Source organism: Juglans regia, chromosome 3 (genome assembly GCF_001411555.2).
Source record: "Juglans regia cultivar Chandler chromosome 3, Walnut 2.0, whole genome shotgun sequence".
Taxonomy (NCBI): Eukaryota; Viridiplantae; Streptophyta; class Magnoliopsida; order Fagales; family Juglandaceae; genus Juglans; species Juglans regia.
The window spans coordinates 12,764,651-12,790,339 of record NC_049903.1 but is presented as its reverse complement, the minus strand read 5'-3'; the positions used below and the strand labels follow the sequence as shown (position 1 = coordinate 12,790,339).

The 25,689-nt window shown below is 36.8% G+C and overlaps 1 pseudogene; it reads left to right on the top strand.

Annotated features, from left to right (window-relative positions):
* The first annotated feature begins 14,542 nt into the window (after positions 1 to 14,542).
* Positions 14,543 to 24,006, top strand: LOC108998035 (annotated as a pseudogene).
* The last annotated feature ends 1,683 nt before the right edge of the window (positions 24,007 to 25,689 follow it).

Below are 25,689 nucleotides of genomic sequence, written 5' to 3'. Positions count from 1 at the left end.
TTCAATAACCTTCTCAGCCAAATTGCATGACAAACACAAGGTGTCACAGCAATATATTCAGCTTCTCATGTGGAAAGTGTCACAATTGGTTGCTTCTTAGAACTCCAAGTAAATTTTGTATTTCCCAAATTAAACATAAAACCAGTAGTGCTCTTCCAGTCATCCAAGACTCTGGTCCAATCACTATCACTATACCCTACAAGCTTAAATTTATTCATAAATGAATAAAGAAGTCCGTAATCAATAGTACCTTTTAGATAACGTAGAATCCTCTTAGCCGCTTTAAAATGCATTATGCTTGGTGACTCCATATATCGGCTAACAAGTCCAACTCCATAAAGTATATCAGGTCTTGTGCAAGTCAAGTATCTCAAACTTCCAACAAGACTCTTGAATATTGTGGGGTCTACCTTCTCTTCGTCTTCATGCTTGGACAATTTCACTCCACATTCAACTGGGGTGCTCAAGGATTGAAAATCTTCCATCTTGAATCTTTTCAGAATTTCCCTTGCAAACCTTCTTGAGAGATAAAAATTACGTCATTCATTTGTTTGATCTCAATGGCAAGATAATAATACATGAGACCAAAATCAGTCATTTCAAATTCTCTCATCATAGCTTTCTTGAATTCTCCAAACTTGCTTGAATTGCTTCTAGTAAAAATTAAATCATCAACATATATGCAAACAAGCAAAATATCTCTATTTTCACGCACCTTAGCATAGAGAGCATATTCATGCGGGCACTTGGTGAACCCATTCTCTTGAGAATATTTGTCAATTCGACTATTTCATGCCCTTGGAGCTTGTTTTAAGCCGTACAAGGCTTTCTTTAACTTCAGCACTTTATCTTCTTACTCTTTGACCACATAACCCATAGGTTGCTCTACATAAACTTCTTCCTCAAGGATTCCATTCAAAAAAGTTGATTTGACATCCATATGATAAATCATCCACTTCTTTTGAGTTGCAAGAGAAATAATCATTCAGATCGTCTCTAATCGTACAACGGGAGCAAAGACTTCTCCATAATCAATACTGAGATGTTGGCTATATCCCTTGGCCACTAGTCATTCCTTGAATCTTTCTACTTCTCCCTTTGCATTCTTCTTTAATTTGAAAATCAATTTCACACCAGTGGGTTTTCATCCCTATGGTAAAGTCGCCAATTCCCAAGTATCTTTCTTCTTGATTGATTTGATCTCCTCATCTATGGAAATTCCCCACCTTTTCTCTTGTACCGCTTCTTCAAAACCTATTGGTTCACAATCGGCAAAGGGATAAAAAAGAGTTAGATCATCACTTAAATTTTATGTTACCTCATAAAGATCTTAGAGACTTCTTATTCGGGATTGCCTTTCACTAGAACTTCCTTCATAAGAAGATGATGAAGGAGTACTAGGAATTGTTGGTGATTGAGGAGGTGTCATGAGTTCTTGTACATCATTTCCTTGATCTTCATCTTCAAGGAAGGGAAAGAAATCATATCTTTCATTTTCTTGATTACTCCAATCCCACTAACCTTCTTTGTCAAATTTCACATCTCTACTAACCATCATCTTCGTAGTGCTTAGATTATAAAGCTTGTAGCTTTTGGACCTTTGATCATAGCCGATGAAGATGTGCTTCTTGCTTTTATCATCAAGGTTGGATCTTTATTGATCAGGCACATACACATAGCCAATACTTTCGAAAACTCCCAGATGGAAAACACTTGGCTTTCTTCCACTCCATGCTTCTTGGAGAATTGAGTTCTCTACACTTCTTGTAGGACAACAATTTGATAAGTAAACAACACAATCAACCACTTCTGCCCAAAACTCTTTAGGTATCATCTTCGTTTTCAACATGCTTCGAGCCATATTGAGAATCGTTCTGTTCTTTCTTTCAACCGCATCGTTTTGTTGAGGTGATCTCGGAACCATCAAAGCCCGATGAATCTCATGTGCTTCACAAAAATCATTAAATTCATTAGATGTAAACTCATCCCCTCTATCTGATCTCAAAGACTTAATCTCATAGTCACTTTGTTTTTCAACAAGTGCTTTGAATTTTTTAAAAGCACCAAACACTTCAAATTTTTCTTTCAAAAAATATACCCATGTTTTTCTACTAAAGTCATCAATAAAGAGGAGGAAGTATCGATTTTTACCAAATGAAGAAGGCTTGATTGGTCCACAAACATCGGTGTGAACAAGTTGGAGCAGCTCACTTGCTCTTGTAAATGATTCTTTTGGAAAGCTCTTCCGGAATTGTTTGCCAACAAGACACCCTTCGCAAAGTTGATTGGATTGATCAATAGGTGGCAAACCTTTCACCATCTCCTTTTGAGCAAACAATTTCAATCCACTAAAATTCACATGCCCAAGCCTCAAATGCCAAAGCCAAGATGTATCTTTCACACAAGCTTTGAGGCACTTAGCCACATCAATTTGAATATCAAGCAAAAACATCTTGTTGCTTGTCATGGACACTTTAGCAATCAAATTCTTCTTCTCATCTCTTAGAAAAATACGACAATTTTTCATTTCAATCTCATAGTCTTTTTCCAAGAGTTACCCCAAACTCAAAATGTTGATTTTCATACTTGGACCATAATAAACATTTGACATAAATTGATGGCTCCCATTTTTAACCAAATTAGAATCGTACCTCTCCCTTTGATGGAAACTTTTGATAAATCTTCAAAAGTCACATTCCAGCTCACTGATTCGTCAAACTCCACGAACTTGTTTTTGTCTTCGCACATATGATTCCTTGAAGCATTATTAATATACCACAAATTTGATTTGCTAGTTTCTTCTCCTTTGTAGGCTAGTAGCAAAGTGGGCTCCGCTTCCTCATTTTCAATGTGATTCGCCTTCTCTTCAACTTGCTAGGAGAACTCCAGCACTCCGAAGCATAGTAGCCATACTTCTGACAATTGTAGCATTTGATTTTGGACTTGTCATATTGTCGACCATTCTGTCTTGAGTAATTTCCTCTTGCATGACCTCTTGAGGATTGACCTCTCTCTTCATGGTTGCCATTTTGATTGTTTTGTCCGCCTCTTCCTCGTCCTCATCCTCTTCCTCTTCATTGTCCTCTTCCTCATTGACTTTTATTATGACTCATTCATTCTCTTTTACAGAGAGCTTTGTGGCGAGAACCTGCTCAATAGGTTCTTCCTTCTTCTTCTTGAGTCTCTATTCATGGGCTTGGAGAGATCCCATGAGTTGATCAATCGTCATCATCTCCAAGTCTTTCGACTCTTCAACAGCCACCACAATATAATCAAACTTTGAATGAAATGAGCGAAGAATCTTCTCAACCACCCGGACATCCTCCAGCTTTTCTCCATATCTCCTCATTTGAACAATTCTTGCATACGAAGGACTTCGAACTCACCTCGTAGCATTTGGAGCCGCACCTTTTTCACTTTATTAACAGTTTTGTAAGATCTCCCATGCTTGCTTGGAAGTAGTGGCATTGGCCACTCTCTCGAACATTGTTTCATCCAAATATTGATGGATGAGCATGAGAGCTTGTTCATCCTTCTTCCGTAACCTTTGTAGAGCCTCGTTTTGATTAAGACTCAACGAAGCTTCATCTCTAGGCTCCTCATAGCCTTTCTCTACAATCTCCCAAGCATCTTGAGATCCAAGCAAAGCCTTCATTCGAATGCACCAATTCTCATAATTCTCCTTCGTCAAATGTGGAAATTGAAACAGAAACGACGAGTTGGCCATCTTCAGGATCTAGAAAATTGAAGCCCTGATACCAGTTTGTTGGAGGAGAAAAACAAATATTCTATTCTAGAGGGAAGAGATGAGAGACTATTTCTAAAATCTCTCTAATTGAATTAATTCTCAAGTAGCTTGCTTTGTGCCAATTCATACATGGGTATTTATAGGCTTGTAGATTCATCTAGCATTTACTCTAATACATGAACTTCCCTAGTACACGAACACCCAAGTACATGAATGCCCCAAATACATGAATCCCCAAATACATGAATTAGTTCTTTCAAGATGAACCTTCACTCTAGTTCATGAATCTACCAAAAGACAACTCTATTTACTAAGTTAAGTTTATTATTCAACACTTAATAGCTAGGCAACCCTCCTAAATCTTTGTGACCAACCATTTAGGCATCGACCGAGTTCACTCGCAAATGTGCTCACTAGTACTGAGCAAATCAAGAAGGCTGCGATAAACAGTCTCAACCTTGCTCGAATCACTGATCATGGTCTCTCGAAAATATGCAGGATGAAAATAAACTTGTGCTCAAGATTACCAAGCAAGACGTATCTCCATAAGACCCTGCTTGAGATCCCCAATCAGGAAGAAAGTGAAATCAACCCTTGCTCGGAATCACCAAGCTAGGTCGATCTCTAGCAAAGGATCACCGAGCAAGTAGAAAGTATGTTCTTACTCGGGGTTACCGAGAAAAAGGGAAATCAGACCTTGCTCAAGTGAGGCTGGTCTCTTCAAGCCTATTCGTGATTACTGAGGAGGAAATAAACTAAGCCCTTACTCTCAATTACCAAACAAGGGAAATTTCTAAAAGATGCTACTTGCGATCACCGAGAAAAGAGAAAATAAATCATTGCTTGGGATCACCGAACATGGCCAATTTCTAGCTCGTGATTACCACGCAGGAAGGAAATAAGTCCTTGCTCAAGATAACAGAGCAAGGCTAGTTTCTAGCTCGCAATTACGAAGCAGGAAAAAAATAATAAACACTTGTTTGAGATTACCGAGCAAGGCCAATCTCTACAAGACCTCTTCATAATTATCGAGGAGAAAAGGCTTGAGATCAACAAGTAAGGCCAATTTCTTGCTTAGAAAAATTGAGCAGGAAGAAAGTTAGCACTTGCTCGAGAATACCGAGTGAGGCGGATCTCTACAAGACATCTTTGCGATTATCAAGGAGGAAAGAAGGCAACCTACGCCAAATAGCCAAAAAAGCCTGCCACAAAGGCAATAAAAATACCTCCTCGGAGGCATCAGACAAGACCTCATTGTAGATCGATGAGTGAGGCTACGATTGTTCATCCGGACTGGGTTTTTTCTCAGCTTAGTCTAGAACCCGGATAATCGGGTTCTAGTTATGGGTTCCGGCCTGGAATAACCCTGGGCCGGTACCCGCTTTTTAAAGCCTTGGCCTATCCGGCCCGAATGCGATTTTTGACACCTGGTACCAGTTTCAAACCCAGTACCCAAGTTTAGATATAAAAGGCATTGTTACAACCTTACCCCGAGATGCCCTAGCCCCCCCCCCCACCCCCTCGAATCACACTCTCAAGTCTCAACTCTCATATCTCTCTCTCTCTCTCTCTCTCTCTGTGCTCTGCAGAGTCGATATGCCCTACGCCTCCCTCCCCCCGATTCCTTTCTCTCATATGCTTTCTCTCACTTTGCTCTGCTTCTGCTTCTGCGATGCCCTAGCCCCTCCCGAAATCTCTCTCTCTCTCTCTCTCTCTCATCTGCTTTCTCTCTCTCTCTCTCTGCTCTGCATCTGCGATACACTAGCCCCTCCCGAAATCACTCTCTCATCTACTCTATCTCTCTCTACTGTCTGCGATGTCGAACGGTGGAAGTGCTTGAGCTTCAGATCCAAGATATTAGAACGTATTTCCGTTTGAGTATGTTTTCTTTCTTCCCTCTGTTTTGTTCTCTCTTTGTTGATTTTGGGTTTTTTTTTTAAATGCTTGAATATTTGAGGAGTATTTTTATGGGTTAGATCTGTTTGAATGTTTGAGGAGTATATGTTTAGATCTGTTTAACTGCAAAATGCTAGGGTTGTGGGTTATTATTATTTGGAAGATTTGTTTATATCTGTTTAGATTTGTTTAGATCTGTTATATCCAAAAACATATATATATATATATATATAATGAAGATTTGTTATGATTTGGAAGAAATGGTTTTTAGGGTGTTGTATCTTTGATTTTTCTAGATTATTTTTAAAAAGTTAGTTGTGTTTCTAGGTGGAGTTTCGAAAAAGAATTGGGGCCTTTGGGTTCCAAATTATTTTTAGGAAAAGCAAAGACTTTAGAGAGTTAAGCCAGGTTCAATCTAGTTTCAGACTTTAGAAGTTGTAGCCTCCCACTTGTGGTCCATTCCCATTTCTATGTTCTAGTTCATTGACCTGGTAGTTCCGTTTAGGTGGGAAGATCTGCATTAGCTTACATTTTTTAAAACTTCATGTTTCCATCAAGCTGATTTATTATCTTTGGTGAAGTAGCTAGTCCTTTAATCACGTTTCTATATTTAATTGTAAATATCTATTACAAGTTTCAACCTCATGCATTTATTTTCTTGTTAAATATCTAAAGCTTTTTAAGTTTATGAATTGGAGTAGTCATCATCTTTGCTAGGGAAACTATATATACATTAATGTTGATGAGATTTGCATGGCCTTTCGGTTTTATCTTGGCATGCACTATAAGTGGTTAGTGCTTAATATATACCAGGTCACCATGCACCATGTTGTTATAAGGTTAATTAAGATAGTTAGTAGGTCATATATGTTTTCTGAAATATAAAAAACTAGAAAGTTGGGCAAGATTTTTTATTTTCTTTTCTGGGGGAGCATGATCTGTTCACCTATGATTGGTCATATTCTTTATGACATGTGGTGGTGATTTCTCCACTTTAAGGCCAACTTTAGGGATCAGCAACAATTTCTTCAGGGTCATGGTACTACTCCAACTATTTGAACTATAGTTTGTATAAAAATACTTGAAAAAAAAGTTTGAAATTGCTTGCTTCAATGAAACAAAGAGGATGTGCTTCAATCAGGTTTTGTTGCATGCTTCAATGAAACAAAGTTGAGTACATACTAGCAGAAGTACTACTGAATTAAGCATTTTGATATTCATATTGTTAAGCGAGTGAGGACAGAGAGAATGTATAGCTTTTTTATAGTTGAGTACTACTCTATTTTATGTTCATGTTTATTAATTTTGCTAAGAGAATTGGCTGTCTAGGGATATCTATTTGAATGAAAACTCTAAAAAATATTTGTTAGTGTGGGTGCATTTGGAAAAAAAATAAGAATCTATTCTCATCTTAATCTTTAATTTATTAAGTGGGATTTTTCTTAATCCTTGTATATAATCATTGTTCAAAACTTTGTGTGTTTTGCAAGATCTCTCAGTCCAATTACTTGAAGTTGTTATTTGGTGTGAAGATTAAATCATTGATGGACATGTTATTGATTTTGCAATTCATATATTGTAATTTTGTATATTGTAATGTAATGTATAAATAACAAATAATGTAATATGTAACACCCAGGCCCAATTTTTTATTTTTGATGGGTATCGAATATTTATTGGGCTTGCTTATTAAGTGAAAAGTTTTAAATATTTTTGGATTAGGTGGAATCTTTTTATTGGGCTGACAAATTTGTGGGAATAGTAAGAGTATTTTAGAGCTTGCTTGGAGACCTAAAACTCAGGAAAAATCTATTTATTATTTTCACATTAACCAAGACATGCCCAAATACTGGAAATGGGCCCTACTCGATCACCTCAAAACCCAACCCGAGAACCAACGTCAATTTTTTTTAACCCCCACCACGCACGATTTCCACTCCCATAGTCGCATGCACATACGTCTCTCTTTCCCTCGTCGCTAGGTTTTTCTTTGTTTTCAATCACCTATATATTCATGCTTGTATTCCTTTACTGCATGGAGAAACTGCCTAGAAGTGTTGCTGCCGCCAGCCACAACACAACCCCTTCCCCCCCCCCAAATCATGTTGCACTCCCTTGCCGTGACCCAAAAACATCCACCGCAGCCCGATTTTCATCCACTCAAGACCACGGTCATGTGATAGCCCACTGCCCAACCTCTATCTCCATGTGAAACCTCAACCATCAGCAACGGCGCGCAGCACCCACACATGGCCAAAAGCCAACCTGAGCGACCGTCCCCCTCATCTACGCTCCCCAACAGCCAGCCACGAGAACCACCTTGCTCCTCCACGTTTAGCGACCATCATCGAAGCCAAAGCCCCACCATTCACCACGCAACCAGCCTGCACCCTCACGGTTTTACTCAAGCATCACATGGAAACTGCAACTTCCCAAGGAGGTCAACCCGCTGCATCCTCCTCCACAACGCTACCATAGGCCACCACCATGACCCAATAGTGAACCCACGAAAGCCACATCTTTTTTATACCACCGAAATAGGGGAATTGTTTCCCACCGTGAGCCACATCGCTAAGCCCCACCTCGTCGCCACCACATGGCACAGAAAGTGCCGCCTGGTACCTCGCGCCACCCCAAGCCGTCGCTCTCACTCGGTAAGGTCACATCGTGCCCACAGTCTCCTCTCCGATCTCTCTCACCACTTTCGGACTCTCTTCCTCTCATCACTTGGTCTCTCTCTTATCACTTTCTCTCTCCCTCAGCGACGAGCTGCTGCACTAACCACCCTCAACCGCCGGCCAGACCCAGCTCCATCGTGCCTAGTCCTTCCCCCTCAGTAAGCCTTAGTCTTACCACTCCTTGCAGTTCGATATTGTTTCAAAATGGGAAGGAGTTGTTTTGCCGTAGATTTAACAAAAACTTTCTGACAAAAGTACAACTTTTACCCTCTGATTTTTAATTCAAAGCATCAGGGTTTTTCTTTTAAAAAGTTATATTTCAATGGGTTGTCCTTTTTTTTTTTTACGTTGAGCCAGTCTTTTTGTAGAAAATTATTGGATTTTTTAAGCGTACTCCGACTCATTTTTTAAATTAGTCTAAAAAGTGGTTTGACAGAAAATAGTTCAAGTTTTTAAATTACTGTTGGTCTTAAGGTCTACAGAATTTAGAGTTTGTCTTGTCCAGGAGAAATTGAGTGAAAATTATGTATTTGAGATTTGATGATATTTTAGGGTTTTGAGGAATTTAGATTTATAGAAAAATAGGTTATTTAGTATTTCTAGTTTAAGAATAGAAGTAAGTGTTCGATTGAAATTTATGGGAGTTTTCATGACAAATTTTATAGATGACGATTGATTTTTTGCTCAGTACCGCTGTGGAGAAATTCTAATAAGCTAAGAAGTTCAGGGAAGCAGGATTCCTATACTAGACTTTGCATAAAAAAAAAATGAACTAGAGTTGATTTATGAAAATGTGCATGATATATTTGTTTTTGAAAAGAAATGTGAAAATAACCTCAATTATTTGCCCTACATTACTCATGAGATTCGTAAGAAAGAGACGAGTATTTTTGTCATGACTGGGGTAGACATAAGCTAATTTTTGTACATTCTATTTCTAATCTGAAAAAGAGCGAATATGAGTCTTTCTTTTTGAAAGTTTTGTCTCCACGAAATAGAGATGTTCTAATGCATGAGATCTAAAAGTTTTGCTATGAATAAATGAAGATGTTTTGATTCTGTTTATTTCAAACATGTGAAATGATCTGAAACTATTTAATATTTTGTTTTGATATGATGTGGCATCTGAAAAACCTTGACATCAATTTCTAATTCTGTATCTGAATATGATCTGACTCCAATGATATTCTGTTTTGTTTCTGTTAAGACTCTGCCACAGGTATAATGGTGGTTTATAACCCTACCACGGGGGTAAAACACGGTATACAGCTCAGCCACAGGTATAATGGTGGTTTATAACCCTACCACGATGGTTAAACATGATTTTTTTTTCCAATGCAATGCTTCGATATGATATGAAGATGATGTCTCAGCTTATGATATGCCAAAGGATTTTTGAATAAGAAATTTTTTCTGAAAGTTTCATTTTGATGTTTTATAACAAGTTTTTTTTTATGCATTCTGAAAGGAAATATGTTGTTTTTGCTTTCTGAAAGTAAATTTTTTGTTCTGCATACCGAAATTTATAAATGCTCATGTTTACATGCTAGTATAAGTTATTTGCTTACTAAGTTGTTGATAACTCATCCCTTATCTCCACAATATTTTTCAGATATTTTGATGGTTCAACTGAGTATCAAGATTATGAGGCATTGGGTGAGATGATTTAAATACAATGGATTAAGCATAGAAAGTTTTTATGAGTATTGTCGATTTTTATTAAGAAATTTTATTGTGTTATGATGACTTGGCATTTTGGAAAATTTGTTCTATTGAAGAAATTAGGTTGAATCGAAATTTCTTGAAATGTGAGTTTAAGTGATAAGAAGTAACTCTCCGACCCGTGCGGAACCAGGGTGTTACATAATATGTAATGGATTGCATTGTGATGCATGCATGAATGAATTTATGCATTTAGTATTTAGAACACATTATGCGTTCCAACTTGACTTCTTTAAAAAAAAAATTAAAAATAAAGGCTTTGGTATAAAAAATAATTATGGTTTGAATTTTTTTGTGTTTTGCGAATTGAGCTTTTAGAATACAAATATTATGAATTTCATGAACTTGACTTTTTAGAAAAAAATAAAATAAAATAAAGGCTTTAACTTTACAAAAAATAATAATAAATAAATCCGAGTACAACTCGGAACCCAGATTTTTGGGTTTCAAAAACCCGGATCCACTTGGGTCTGACCCGGACCAACCTGGTCCTGGTTTTGGTCCGGCTTTGAAACCCAGGTTCCCGTTTGGGTATACCCGGGTTCCCAGGTCAAAACCCGGATGAACAACCCTAAGTGAGGCCAACAAGTTATGGCAAGATTCTACGTTAAATTATAGCATTGATTGAAATACAATGATATAGTATTGGACCTTCTAACTATGACAAACATGTTACTCGCACTAGGTAGAATCCAAAAACCCAAAAAAAAAAAAAAAGTAAGTCTTAAGCAGAAAATAATAGAATATGGTAGATTGTTAATAAGCAAAATAACAATAAAATGATGAAATGCTATTGTGTTTTCATTGATGAAATAGTGCTTTACAAGAGGATCTATTTATACACAAAATGTCAAGGAATATTAACAATAACAGAATGGACACGTCTACATATTCTAGACTATTCTGTATTATTTGTTAAGTTGTCCTGGAGGTGCTGGCTTGTCTTTTGCAGCTGAAATGGATGACTTGATATTTCTAATATCCCCCTGTGAGCCAAGCAGCCCTGGCATGACTGTGAAGCTCGATCTACGTGTGCAGAATCTAGTAATGGATAGGGCTTTATAAAAATATCTGATATTTGATCCTTGCTTGAAAAAAAAGAAACTTGGAGAGTCTTGTTATGAACACGATCTCGGACAAAATGGTAATCAAGATCCACATGTTTTGTCCGGAAATGCATCATAGGATTCACAAATAACTAAGTTGCTCCCAAATTATCACAATAAAGAATGGGAGACTTTGAAAAGAAGACACCCAATTCAGACAATAGAGATTGCACCCAAATAAGTTTACAAGGGGCATGGGCTAAGGCCTTGTATTCAGCCTCAATGCTGGACCTAGCAATAGTTTATTGTTTTTTTGAACTCCAGCATATTAGATTGTTGCCGTAGAATAAACAATATCCATCGGTAGATTTCCTGTCGTCTGGGCAGCCTGCCCAGTCGACATCCGAGAAGGCATCCAAAATATGAGACCAAGAAGGGGTGAGGACCAAGCCATAATCCAGTGTCTGTTTCCAATATCTTAAAATCCACTTCACAGATTGCCAATGAGAAAGACACGGGGCATGCATAAATTGACAGACCCGATTTACTGAGAAAGCTAAATCAAGTCTGGTGAAGAGAAGATACTGTAAGCTACTGACCACACTCCTGTACAGAGAAGGATCCTCCATCGATGTTAAGTCAAAGGCAGAGAGTTTAGTGGAAGGAGACATAGGGTTCCCAACAAGTTTGCAATTAGCCATATTGGTCTTGTTCAATAAATCAAGAATATATTTTCTTTGGGATAGAACCATCCCATTTGGATTTCTGCAACACTCAATTCCCAAGAAGCAGTGAAGATTACCAAGATCTTTTAAAGGAAACTCAGCATTGAGCAATTGAACAAGCTGAGTAAGAGCTGAGATATCCAAACCAGTGAGGATTACATCATCCACATAGACTAAAAAATAAAGAACAACAGATTGATGCTGGTATATGAACAATGAAGTATCAAATTTGGAAATGACAAATCCCAACTCAACCAATTTATGACTCAGGCATGCATACCACACACGAGGGACCTGTTTAAGGCCATAAAATGCTCGATTGAGCTTGTAGACATATGTGGGAAATTGAGGGTGTGCAAAACCCCTTGGTTGTGACAAAAACAATTTCATCCAACGTGCCATGTAAAAAAGCATTTTGTACATCTAATTGGTGAACCGGCCAGCTAGCAGAGAGTGCAATGGAAAGAACCAACCTGATGATTGTCGGTTTGACAACAGGACTGAAGGTCTCATAGTAGTCCAAGCCCTCTAGTTGGATGTAGCCCTTGGCTACAAGACGTGCTTTTCTCCTTTCGATAGAGCCATCAGATAGATTTTTCATTTTGAAGATCCATCGGCATCACACAAGATTCTGAGAAGAGGTTAGAGGGACAAGAGTCCAGGTATTGTTGGATAGAAGGGCATCAAACTCTAGTTGCATTGCTTGTCTCCATTCAAAGTATTTTGAAGCTTCAGTAACAAAGGAAGGTTCATTCGGAGTCACAGTGGAGGTGACATGGGCCTGAGGTTTCGGCCAAGCAACGGTGTCGTCAGTTCAAATTTCTGGAAAGTGAAGATTGGATTTTGACCTTGTTTGCATAGAATGGATAAGGGAAAGTGGGGATGGAGACGTTGATGAAGATTCAGGAGAGCGCGAAGAGAATGGAGACGATGAGGAAGACGGTGCCCTAGAGATAGATGATGTTGGGCTGGAAGAGGAAATGGGGTTAGAATGAGAAAAAGAAGGAGAGGGAGAAGCGGGATGTGTAATATGTGATGACATGGGTCAGGCAGGTGTGGAAGTAGTAGGCATGTTGTGTGAAGAAGAAGTAGGCCTAATAGATGATGTAATAGGGCCAGCGCTGTTAGGTGGAGGAGGGGTGGTGGGATTGGGTAATGTTGAGGTAACGGGCTGAAAATAAAATGAGGAGTTGGGTAGAGTGGTATGTGAAGAAGGAGATGGAATTGATGGAGACTGTTTAAACGGAAAGACACATTCATCAAAAAGAACATCTCGTGACACATACATTCTGGAGGTAGAGATGTGATAACATAAGTAGCCATGATGATTTGGGTTGTACCCAAGAAAAACGCAAGGAAGGGATCGACAATTCATTTTGTGTCTATTATAAGGTTTGAGATTAGGCCAGCAGAGGCATCCAAATGTTTTCAAGAAACTGTAATCTGATTGTTTGTTCCATAATTTTTCAAATGGAGACTTATGATTTAACACAAATGTTGGCAACCGATTAATTAAGTAGGCAACAGTAATGAAAGCATCGGACCAATATTTTTTAGGAGAGAGGGAATGTGCAAGAAGGGCAAGACCAGTTTCTACAATATGTCAGTGTTTCCTTTCAACTGGGCCATTTTGAGAGTGAGCATAAGGACAAAACAAGTGATGAGCAATACCAAAAGATTGTAACACAATGTTAAGAGAGCGAAACTCGCCACTCCAATCAGATTGTAAGGCACATATTTTTGTATTAAGTAAATTTTCAACATGACATTTGAAAGATAAAAAGACATTATCTATATCAGATTTACATTTTAATGGAAAAATCCACGTAAATCGACTATAGTCGTCAACAAAGGAAAGCTAATATCTAAAACCACCCCTAGACACAGTGGGGGCAGGATCCCATACGTCAGCAAACAAGAGTTGGAGTGGAGCAGCGGTCCAAGATTGAGAAGATGTATACTGTAGTTGATGGAGTTTGGCCTTATAGCATGAAGAACATAACTCAGTGTTTGGAGAGGACTTCACAGGGAGAGATAACTGTGAGATTATTCTTTGAACTAATTGCATGGAAGGATAGGATGACCCAAACGAGCGTGCCATAGAAAGGGGGTGACTCTGGAACCAGTGTGAGCTTGATATGGAGATGGGACTGGAGGAAAAACATACATGCTGTGACTAGTAGGGCCTTGCAAAAGGGTTTTCTTGGTACGGGAGTCCTTCACATAGAAACAAGATGAATGAAATTCAAAAAATACACAATTATCTTCACAAATTTTTTTAACAGAAATTAAATTCTTTGAAATCGACGGAACATGATAAAGTTGAGGGAGTAAGAGATTTCCAGAAGATGAGGGGATGACAAAGCAGCCAACATGGTGGATAGGAAGAGAGTTGCCATCACCAAGCCGTACCTGCTCCTCGCCCTTACACTCAGAAGGATTGATAAATAGGTTAGAAAGATTATGAGTAAAATGATGGGTCGCTACGGAATCAAGATACCAGTTGTTATCAACAGAAGATGCAGTATCATGAGAAAGAGGGGCAGAGATGAAATGAGCAACTAATGAAGGAGGAGGTGCTGACTGATACCCATGATCAAACCGATAGTAACATTGAAGAGCATGTCGGTGACAAACTTGACAGGGATAACGATTTTGGAAAAAATGGGAAGGGCTGAACCGACCTCCATTGTGACCTCGTCCACGACCCCTGTAACCTCCTCTGCCATGAGACTGACCCCTACCTCTGGTATTGGTATTGGTGTTATTTGTGGTGGTAGAGTTAGCCGAAAACTCTGGGGAAGCAGTAAGGGTTGTTTGTTGGGGAAGGATACGGGATTCATGGGTGAGGAGATGGATGTATACTTGGGATGGGGTAAGAGGATCCACGCGTGTGGTAATGGAGGTCACAATCGAATCAAAATCGGTTCCCAAACCAGCCAACAAATATGCAATAAAATCAGAAGAGGATAAGATTTTATCAGCCGCCGCTAGGGTATCTCGGATGAGTTTGGCCTTCTGATAGTAATCAACAACGAACCTTTCTTAAGGGTAGTGATCTAATATTGAAGCTGCATTACGCGAGCCTGAGATTTGGAAGCAAAAAGACCTTCCAAAATCATCCAGATTTCCCGTGAAGTGGATGCATCCACAACATGATCGAGAGAAATGATATTATTGGCAAGGGAAGAAATTAGGATGGTCATAATGACTTGATCCTACTGTTTCCAAATCAAATATGGAGAAGATGGGTATGTGGGATTTTCATCAATCAGCTTCGGTGCAACAATGGACCCATCAAAATATCCATAAACATTATGACTGTTCAGGTAAGGCGTTATTTGTGCCTTCCAAAATAGATAATTGTCATGGTTTAATTTGATAATGATGAAATGGGAGGGAGAATTTAGGGGAGTTTTGTGATTCGGCCATGGGTAGGTTTGGACGTGAGTCCTTACAGAGCTCTAGATACCATGTTAATAAACAGAATAACAATAATATGATGAAATGCTATTGTGTTTTCAATGATGTAATAGTGCTTTACAAGAGGGTCAATTCTGTATTATTTGCTGAGTTGTCTTGGAGGTGCTGACATGTCTTTTGCAGCTGAAATGGATGACTTGATATTCCTAATACAGATAGAACATACAAGCACACACATATTCAAAGCATAAAACAAGTTTCAACAGCAATACAGTACTGGTCCCCATGGCCATTTTGTAATAGGTATAATTCAAGCTCTGTAATTGCCTTTGGACTTCCCATCTCAGAGCTAGCTTTGGAAGCTGAAAAGACGAGGTTAGGGAGCTCTCTCCCAGTTCCCTGTGTTCAGGAGCTGGCAAAGGACATGCCAAATGCAGTGCCAACCCGCTATCTAAGCCCGATCAAGACCCTCCCTTCATATCCAACTCCACATCTTTTCCACAACTCCCAGTCATCGACATGCAACTCCTATTTTTCCCAAACTTTATGGAATCTAAGTTGCAGAAATTGCATTTCGCAAGCAAAGAATGGGGTTTCTTCCAGGTCAACTCTCTCTCTCTCTCTCTCTCTCTCTCTATCTCTCTCACACACACACACAGTTGTAGAATTATAACATCTGAAGATTTGTAACTATTTTCAACCATTAAGCCTTGAATAAGATATCAAACCCGATATTGATTGATCAAGGGTTCAAAGTTTGAAAAGATTGAAAAAAAAAATGAATCCAAAACACAAGAATGAGATTACCATATGTGTAAAATTTAAAATTCTGTAACTTCAAGAATGAGAAAACAGAGAACTCGAAATGTAAAAGAAAGATTGAAAGCAAATTCAATGTGAATCTATCATTAACTAGAATTGAATGAATAATACATTTACATCATTTCTATTTATAGACACCTATGCTAACTAACTTGACTTTACAGAAGAAATTTACATGGCACTCTAACGAATTTATCTCATTTTCAATTGGATTTAATTTCACTGTCATTTGGAAATGTCTGTTGATCGTTTCTGTTTAGCTTCCCTTGACTTCAACTCCAAAGCTTCAATTTGAGTTTGTATATTCCAACACCCCCCCCCCCCTAAAGATGGGAATGTATATTGATCATTCCCATCTTGCGGATCAGATGATGGAAACTGAGGGAACCAAGTGGTTTAGTTAGAATGTCTGCCAGTTGATGTTTGGATGGAATGTGAATGATCTTGATCAAACCTTCTTGCAATTTTTCTCGGACCAAATGGCAGTCTAGTTGGATGTGCTTTGTTCTTTCATGTTGGATAGGGTTTGATGCAATATCAGAAGCTGGTTTGTTGTCTGTATAAAGCAAAATAGCCTGTGGATGAGGGACTTTTAAGTCAGCTACCAAGTAGATCAACCATTGTAGTTCACATGTGGTAGAGGCTAGAGCTCTATATTCAGACTCAGCTGAGGATCAACTAACTGTTGGCTGTTTCTTTGATTTCCATGATATAAGAGAGTCATCAAGAAACACTATGAAGCCAGTAATACTATTTCTGGTGTCAATACAACCACCCCAATCACTATCTGAGTAGGCTTTTAGATGAAGAGGGGAATGTGCAGACAGAAAAAGACCTTGGCTTGGTGTTGCTTTGATATACCTGAGGATACTTTCAGCAGCTTGAAGATGATTACTACTAGGATTAGCCATGAACTGGCTTAGTGCTTATATTGAGTAGGATAGGTCAGGTCTAGTTATAGTGAGGTACAATAATCTGCCCACTAATCTTCTGTATTGTGCAGGATCTGTCAAATGAGGAGATGAGTCATTTGCACTCAGCTTTAGTGTAGACTCCATAGGAAATGCCACAGGTTTACAACCTGAAAAACCATTATCTTGCAAGATATCTAAGGCATATTTCCGTTGGCATAAAGTTATGCCTTTGGTTGATTGAGCCACTTCTATCCCCAAAAAATACTTTAGTTCTCCCAAGTCTTTGATAGTGAAAGAGTCATGTAAGAACCTTTTGACAGTGACTATATCATCAAGATTATTAGAAGCAAGAATCACATCATCAACATAAATCAAGAGTGCTATAAAACTGTTTGAATTATGCTTGATGAATAAAGAGGAATCAGACTTCCCTTGAATAAAACCAAATTGAAGTAGAGAAGATGACAATTTGGAAAACCATTGTCTTGAGGCCTGCTTTAGACCATATAGGCTCTTTTTGAGTTTGCAAACTCTCGGATCAGTTGGTGAAGAATACCCTGGTGGTAGTTGCATATACACCTCTTCATTTAAATCTCCATGAAGAAAAGCATTGTTTACATCAAGTTGATGTAAATGCCAATTCTTAATGGCAGCAATGGATAACAATGTTTTCACTGTTGTCATTTTAGCTACAGGTGAGAATGTGTCAAAATAATCAAGGCCTTCTTGTTGGGTGTAGCCTTTTGCTACTAATCTAGCCTTGTATCTATCAATTGTGCCATCAACTTTGAATTTAACACGATATACCCACTTACATCCAATTGCAATCTTATTTCAAGGTAATATTGCAAGTTCCCATGTTTTATTTAATTCAAGAGCTTTGATCTCATTTAACATGGCTGCTTGCCAATGTGGATAAGAATTGGCTTGTTTGAATGTCTTAGGCTCAAAAGTAAATGACAAAGCAGAAGTAAAGGCTGCATGTCTAGGTGACAATTTATGTGTTGAAAGGAAATGAACAAGAGGGTATGGCTTACCAAAAGAAGGAATGCAGCAGCTGGAAGATTTTTGAGATGTTGAAGTAGATTGAGCCATATTACCACAATGAAAATGTTGCAAATATGAAAGAGGATTCCTTATTCTTTCAGATCTTCGAAGGCTTACATTTTCAGGATTAATATGTGAAGTAACAGGTGTTGGAATGGCAGAAGAAGGATTTTGTGAAGTTATAGATTCTGGAACTTCAGAAAATTGATTCTGTGAAGTAGTAGTTTCTGGAATTGCAGAATGTGGATTTGGTGGAGTAGTAGGTACTGTGAAGTCATGAATTGGAGGAAAATCAGGAAAGACAAAAGGTGTGTGAGTAGAGTTTGGAATAGAAGGAAAAACATTCTCATGAAATATGACATTTCTGGAAACAAAGATTTTAAGAGTAAGGAAATCAAGCACTTTATATCCCTTGATATTTGGTGGGTAACCAAGAAACAAGCATTTTGAGGCTCTTGAATGAAATTTACTTCGACTGGTATGGATTGTGCTGGCAAAACACAAACAACCAAAGGCTTTAAGATAGTTATATGCAGGAGATTTGTGAAAAAGGAGAGCATATGGTGTGTTATTATCTAGCACAGATGAGGGTGTTCGATTTATGAGATGTGTTGCTGTCAATACACACGCAGTCCAGTATGTTAAAGGCAGTTTAGATTGAAAAAGGAGAGCTCTAGCAACATTTAGCAAATGCTTATGCTTTCTTTCAACTCTACCATTTTGCTCAAGAGTTTCTACACAAGATAGCTGATGTATTTTACCATTTTCTTGATAAAAAGAAGGCATATTGAATTCTTGGCCATTGTCTGTTCTAAATGTTTGTATTTGAGTATCAAACTGAGTTTGAACATATGCAATGAAGTTGGCTAGTAAAACTCGAGTTTCTGATTTTGCTTTCATAAGAAAGAGCCAAGTAAAACGTGTATGATCATCCACAATGGTAAGAAAGAATTTATAGCCAGAATGAGAGATAGTGGAGAATGGACCCCAAATGTCACAATGTACTAATTGAAAAGTTTTATTGGAATTGCTTTGTGATATAGGAAATGACAGTTTCTTTTGTTTTGCTAGAGGACAGATCTCACAAACATGTTTGTGAGATATTTTTACAGAAGAATCAATAGAACTAATGAGTTTTAGTTTGGCAGAAGATAAATGTCCCAACCGAAAACGCCACATGTTAGGACTAATGGTAGATGTGTTAGCCAAGAAAGAGCTGTTGGAATCAGGAATTTCCTTCTGTGTAGCAGTAGAAAAATTGATGAGGTGGTATAGACCATTTCTGACTTCAGCAAGCCCAATCATCCTCCATTTGCTGAGCTCCTGCAATACACATTTAGATTGAAAGAAAAACAAGGCAACAGAATTTTCTTTAGTCAACCTGGAAGCAGAAATGAGATTGACATGAAAAGAGGAAACATAAAGAGCATTGTGTAAAATTAAATCAGGGGAGACTTTAATAGTACTAGTAAAACTGATGGGAACTGAATGACCATTTGGTAAATGGACTGAAGAGGGTTTGTTTGGGATTTTTATGGATGTGAACAGATGAGGAGAACAGATCATGTGACCTGTTGCTCCAGTATCTAGGATCTAAGAAGAGATGTGATTTAGGGAGGCATTAGCTAAACAAAGGATGGAGTTATTACCTGATGTAGAGGTAGTGTTAACTGCAGGATTAGGATTGATAGAAGAAGTAGATAGGCTATTTGCAAGAGTGATCAAATTCTGTATTTGCTCTTGAGAAAAAAACATAGATGGGTTGTTTAAGTTTTTCTCCATAGAAGATGCAATGTTTGCATTGGGCAATCGTGTAGAATTAATTCTCTTTCCTCAAGGCCCTTTCCATCCTGGTGGATAACCTATAAACTGGAAACACTTATCTACAAGATGTCCAGAGAATCCACAATGGGAACAAATGACATCTGATTTGCCTTTGACTTTGCTGAACTTAACAGCATTTGAATAAGTTTGTGTAGATGGTTGTGCAGCAGCCATAGCATGAGAATCAAGGGGATATGCACTGCATTAGTTAAGGAACGTTGGCTCTCTTCTTGTATCAATAAAGAGAAAACTTTGCCCATTGATGGTAATGGAGAAAGAAGCAACAGTTGGCTTCGAATTGCTGAAAAAGAATCATGCAGACTAATCAAGAATTTCATGATATAGTCAGCTTGTTGTTGATTAGCAAGGTTCTTCAACACTGCACAGGTACACTTTTTCAAAAATCCACAATTACAAGTTGGAAGGGGACGATAACTAATATATTCATCCCATAGTGCTTTGAAAGCACTAAAATACTCAGTGATTGAATTTGAGCCCTGAGAAATAGAACTTAAGGATTTTTCTAAGGCAAATACTCTTGGACCATCACTACGCAGGTATCGAATCTTTAATTCATTCCAAATGTCAGCAGCACTATTGAAATAAAGAAGACTACCTCGAATCTCCTTTGCAATGGAATTCATTAACCAAGAAAGCACAAGATTGTTGGCTCGCAACCAAGCAATCTTAAGTCGAGAATTAGTAAAACTAGATTGAGGCAAACTCACATCGATGAAGGCAACTTTGTTCTTGACTATGAGAGCAATTGTGATGGACCGACTCCAAGCCACATAATTGTCATTAAAAAAAAAAAATTCAGATACAAGAAGAGCTCCAAGATTATCAGATGGATGCAAGTAGTAGTAACTTGAGGAATCATCAGATGGATTCCCCAAAGGAGGAGAAGAATTTTCAGAAGAATTATTAGAGGATTCTGCCATAGAAGCAGAAGAAAGAAAACAAGAATTGTAAAAAAAAATCAAGAAGGCAGCGGAATGTTTATGGACGATGATACCATGTAAAATTCTGTAACTTCAAGAATGAAAAAACAGAGAACTCGAAATGTAAAAGAAAGATTGAAAGCAAATTCAATTTGAATCTGTCATTAACTAGAATTGAATGAATAATACATTTACATCATTTCTATTTATAGACACCTATGCTAACTAACTTGACTTTACAGAAGAAATTTACTTGGTACTCTAACTAATTTATCTCATTTTCATTTGGATTTAATTTTACTGTCATTTGGAAATGTCTGTTGATCTTTTCTGTTTAGCTTTCCTTGACTTCAACTCCAAAGCTTCAATTTAAGTTTGTATATTCCAACAATATGCATGAATAAGATATCAAACCGTAGTCATATATGTTTTAGAGCATCTTTCTTAATCATTGAATTGTTCAATGCAAAATTTCATCGAATGGTCCGAGAAACACATAGGTTGTAAACAGACTGCAACAAAAAAAAAAAAAAAAAAGGACTAATTGATAAGCGTTGGACTTATGATCTCGAAAAGATAGTGAAAGAAGATCTGGAAAATATTTCTTTAAAGAAAAAAGATAAATACCAGTAAAATTGATTGAAGCAGCTGAATAATCAAAGCAAAAGTCAAAGTTAGGAGCGATAGAGAGAGACTCGGGGACCTGTATCCATTTGTCCTTTCCTTCTAGGTAGGGCCCGAGGGCCGAGCCTGAATGCGTGAACAATATTTTCTCGTTAGCAGCCATGGTTTGTTCTCATCTCATTTCGTCTATTTATTTTAATTTTTTTAAATTTTAATATAAAATATAATAAATAATTTAATTTTTTAAATTTTTAAATTTTAAAACAAAATTATACTAAAAATTTATATTTTAATAATATTTTATTCTAATTTCAACTCTCTTTTCATTTCATCTCATTTCATCTATGTAATCAAACGAAATCTTAAATAATTTAAAAAAAAATAATTATAAAAAAACATAAATCTATAAGTCATATAAAAAATCTTACTTTTTAATGATAACTCTCACTGTTTCTCTAAATAGAATACACCATCTTACAACTATATTTAGCATTATTCTAATTTTATAAGTGTGTCAACGCCAATTTGAGTAATCACCCATAAAAGGAAGGGATATGTTTTGTTTCAACTATTCGTTTTAAAACAAATCATACAAAATTTTTTTTTTTAATATTTATTTATGAGGAAAATTTAATTTGGAAATTATTTTACAGTTAATAAATCATGGAGTGAGCATTTCATTATTGCAGAAGGTGAAATCTGACATTCAAAAACTATTTAATATGGATATGGAAGAGAAAAAGAGGTATTGGCAAGGTGAATGAGAAGGATAGTTTGAGGGCTTTGGACAAGGCTTTGTTGTTTCGGAGGAGCAAAAGCTGGACTGGGGTGACAATGACATGTTCAGCCTTATCACCCTTCCCGCCTATTTGAGGAAGCCCCACTTGCTCCCTCGCCTTCCCCTCCCACTCAGGTCCCATCACTGTTCTTCACTCACATGCTCGCATGATTAAAATAGAAATTCTATTTACGTGCTCACGCTCCCTTTTTTTTTGTTTTTTTAAATGTTGAAATGAGACTGATATAAAAAAATCATTCTTTTAATGGTTAGCTTAATTTTTTTCAAAATGAGTAAACGTACTTACACACTTTAAAATTATATCTAATATTTTTTATTTAATGTAATATACCATTTTGGACTTTGAGGCTATCATAAATTGTTCAAATTTTACTCTAAAGTATCAAATCAACTGTTTGCCAAGGACTTGTGACCAGATGGCACAAGACCCTTCGACTCCTCTCCCCCAATGTATAAAAAACTAAAAACTATTTGTTTGAGAAACTCTCGGCAAGCAATTTTTCATAAATACATGATAATTTAAGAAAAAAATTCGTTTAATCCAATAGTCTCGAGAGAAAAAATGGCAGTAAAAACAAAAACAAAAGTCTGAGCAAAAGCTAGTCGCAGATCACCTCTTTATTTCTTTGTTAAAAGAGAAATTTACCACTTTTACACAAATCTTTAGTAAATCGATATTTTTATATCAAACACTTCAAAGTCAGACAAATTTCAAATGAATTCAAACGATAATGTTATTTTATCGAAGAATTGTGTAAAATTTCTAAGATAGTTATGTATATATTATTTTTATTGTTAAAAAGAGTTTTGTAAGACCCATAATTATAGTTATACAAAAGTTAAAATACCAATATTTTTCATCACCATGGAATCTAATTGCAGAGATAACTTGGAAGCTTAGTCGGAAGAGCTGAAAAGTCTTGCCATGAAAATCTTAGATCAGATGGCCAAAGCTCTAAGAATGGAAACTAATGACATGAGGTGCCTATTTGAAGAAGGGATGCAGTCAATGAGTATAAACTACTATCCTCCATGTCCACAACCAGAGCTTGCCATTGGCTTAAACGCTCACTCCGATTCCGTAGGCCTAACAATCCTCCTCCAACTCAGTGAAATTGAAGGTCTCCAGATTAGAAAAGATGGAATGTGGATCCCAGTCAAACCCCTCCCCAATGCTTTCATCGTCAACATTGGAGATATTTTGGAGGTAAATCTCGGAGATTTTAGATTAACCTCAAATATTTCGATTCAGTCTCGATTCTTTCACCAATACTAAAACTAATGACATCCACTTTCTATAATTTGAAGAGAGACTATACAATATAAATCTTAACCATATATATCTTTCTTACGGTAAAAAAAGTGTTTGATTCTAGTTTTCAGTTGTTGGTCAATTCCCATGCATGAATGGTTTGGCAGATTGTGACGAATGGTATCTACCGTAGCATCGAGCATCGTGCGACTGTGAACTCAGACAAGGAGAGGCTGTCGATAGCCACATTTTTAAGCCCAAGGCTGGAAGGAGATTTCGGTCCGGCACCAAGCCTTTTCAATACAGAGTCACCCGCATATTCAAAAGAATAAGAGTTGCAGATTACTTGAAGGGTCTTTTCTCACGGAAACTCGATGGGAAGTCATACGTTGATGCTATGAAGATCCAGAAATGAGTGCGGAAAATGCAAGCTCTTTATCACAGCGCTAGCTAGCCTTTGAGCTTGCTTGCTTTAAAAACCTCAGTCACTAAAAGAAATAATTCCCAGTGGCTCTTCTAGTTTAGCTTTTGCCAAAGTGGGACCAACAGAACCTTGTAATTCTACTGTAAATCACAACCATTTGTTTCCTAAAAACAAATTGAAGTGATCAATACAAACGAGCAATGTTATTCTTTGTTCTAAATCTTATCATCCCCTATCACATTTACGGATATATTTCATGTGTCAATCATCTAAAAATGAATACCGTTCAAAATTTATGTAATTAAGGATGACAAAACATAAAATGAAATTGTCATTTCTCAAACGAAACCGAATCCTCCAATTGAAAAGAACTACGTTTTGATGCTTTTTGTTGAACATATATTTCTCTTCTTTTTCAACGTAACTCTTCTTTTTTAGATTCTAGCAAGTCTCTATATGATTTTTTTTTTTTTTTTGGCTGATTGTTCTCCATGACCTTTGAAATTTAAAAAGAAAATTAATTATGAAAATATTATATCTTATTGTAGGTTGAAAGAAATGTTTTTGATCTTTCAATATAATCTTACCACTTATCATTATCTCAATCAAGAATACGATTCTTCCAACAGGTGGATAGAGTGACACACAAGTAGAATGAAACGAATCAATGACCAATGTTTAATGTGAAACTCGTATCCAACAGCACACTCAAAATGGAACAAACATATTGATCGATGAAAAATAATACTTGCAGTAAATTTGCAAGCATCGCACAATTATTTAAAAAAAAAAATTGAATAAATACAAGACCCACATAAAAAAATTAATTTTTTAATATTAAACCTCATTCTTTTTCAAATCGATTGCACAACGCTTGCACATTCCACGACTGTATATAGTATTACTCTTGATCGATTCCTACGTTCAATAAGACATGGTATGTAATTACTCGTAATCTAAATCAACAATAATTAACAGACATAATAATGTAAACCACAACAAATTAATATAAGAAGATGACAAATACACATGAAATAAAAAGAATAGATTTAGCATATGTTAAAATTCTTAAATTCAATATTTACCAAAATTAATGACTTGTTCATGTCAAGTTCTCCAAACAAATTACAAAAAAATCGTATTTATTTTATTTTTGAAGTTTTCTTAATTTTTGTTCTCAACAAAATATATTTAAAATAAAGATACTTACTATTTTTAACTTTTTAAAATTGAAAGTGCAGCAACTTTTGTTGGTCCAGATTTTTTTATAAAGAGAATAATCCCTATTTAAACATCAAAATTTTTATAAGCTTTTCTTCGAAACAAAATATATAAATATAAATAGAACAACATACATAAAAGAAAGATAATTAAATATGATAGAAACAAATACAAACATGTTACCCGCACCAGGAAGAATCCAAAAACCGAAAAAAAAAAGTCTTAGGCAGAAAATAATAGAATAAAGCACATGGAGCATACAAACACACGCACATATTCAAAGCATAAAACAAGTTTCGACGGCAATACAGTACTGGTCCCCATGGCCATTTTGTAGAATTATAACATCTGATTATCTGTACCTATTTTAAACCATTAAGCCTTGAATAAGATATCAAACCGGATATTGACTGATCAAGGGTTCGAAGTTTGAAAAGATTGAATAAGATATCAAACCGTAGTCATATATGTTTTAGAGAATCTTTCTTAATCATTGAATTGTTCAATGCAAAAGTATAACACATATATAGGTTGTAAACAGACTGCACCCAAAAAACAAAAAAAAAAATGGACTAATTGATAA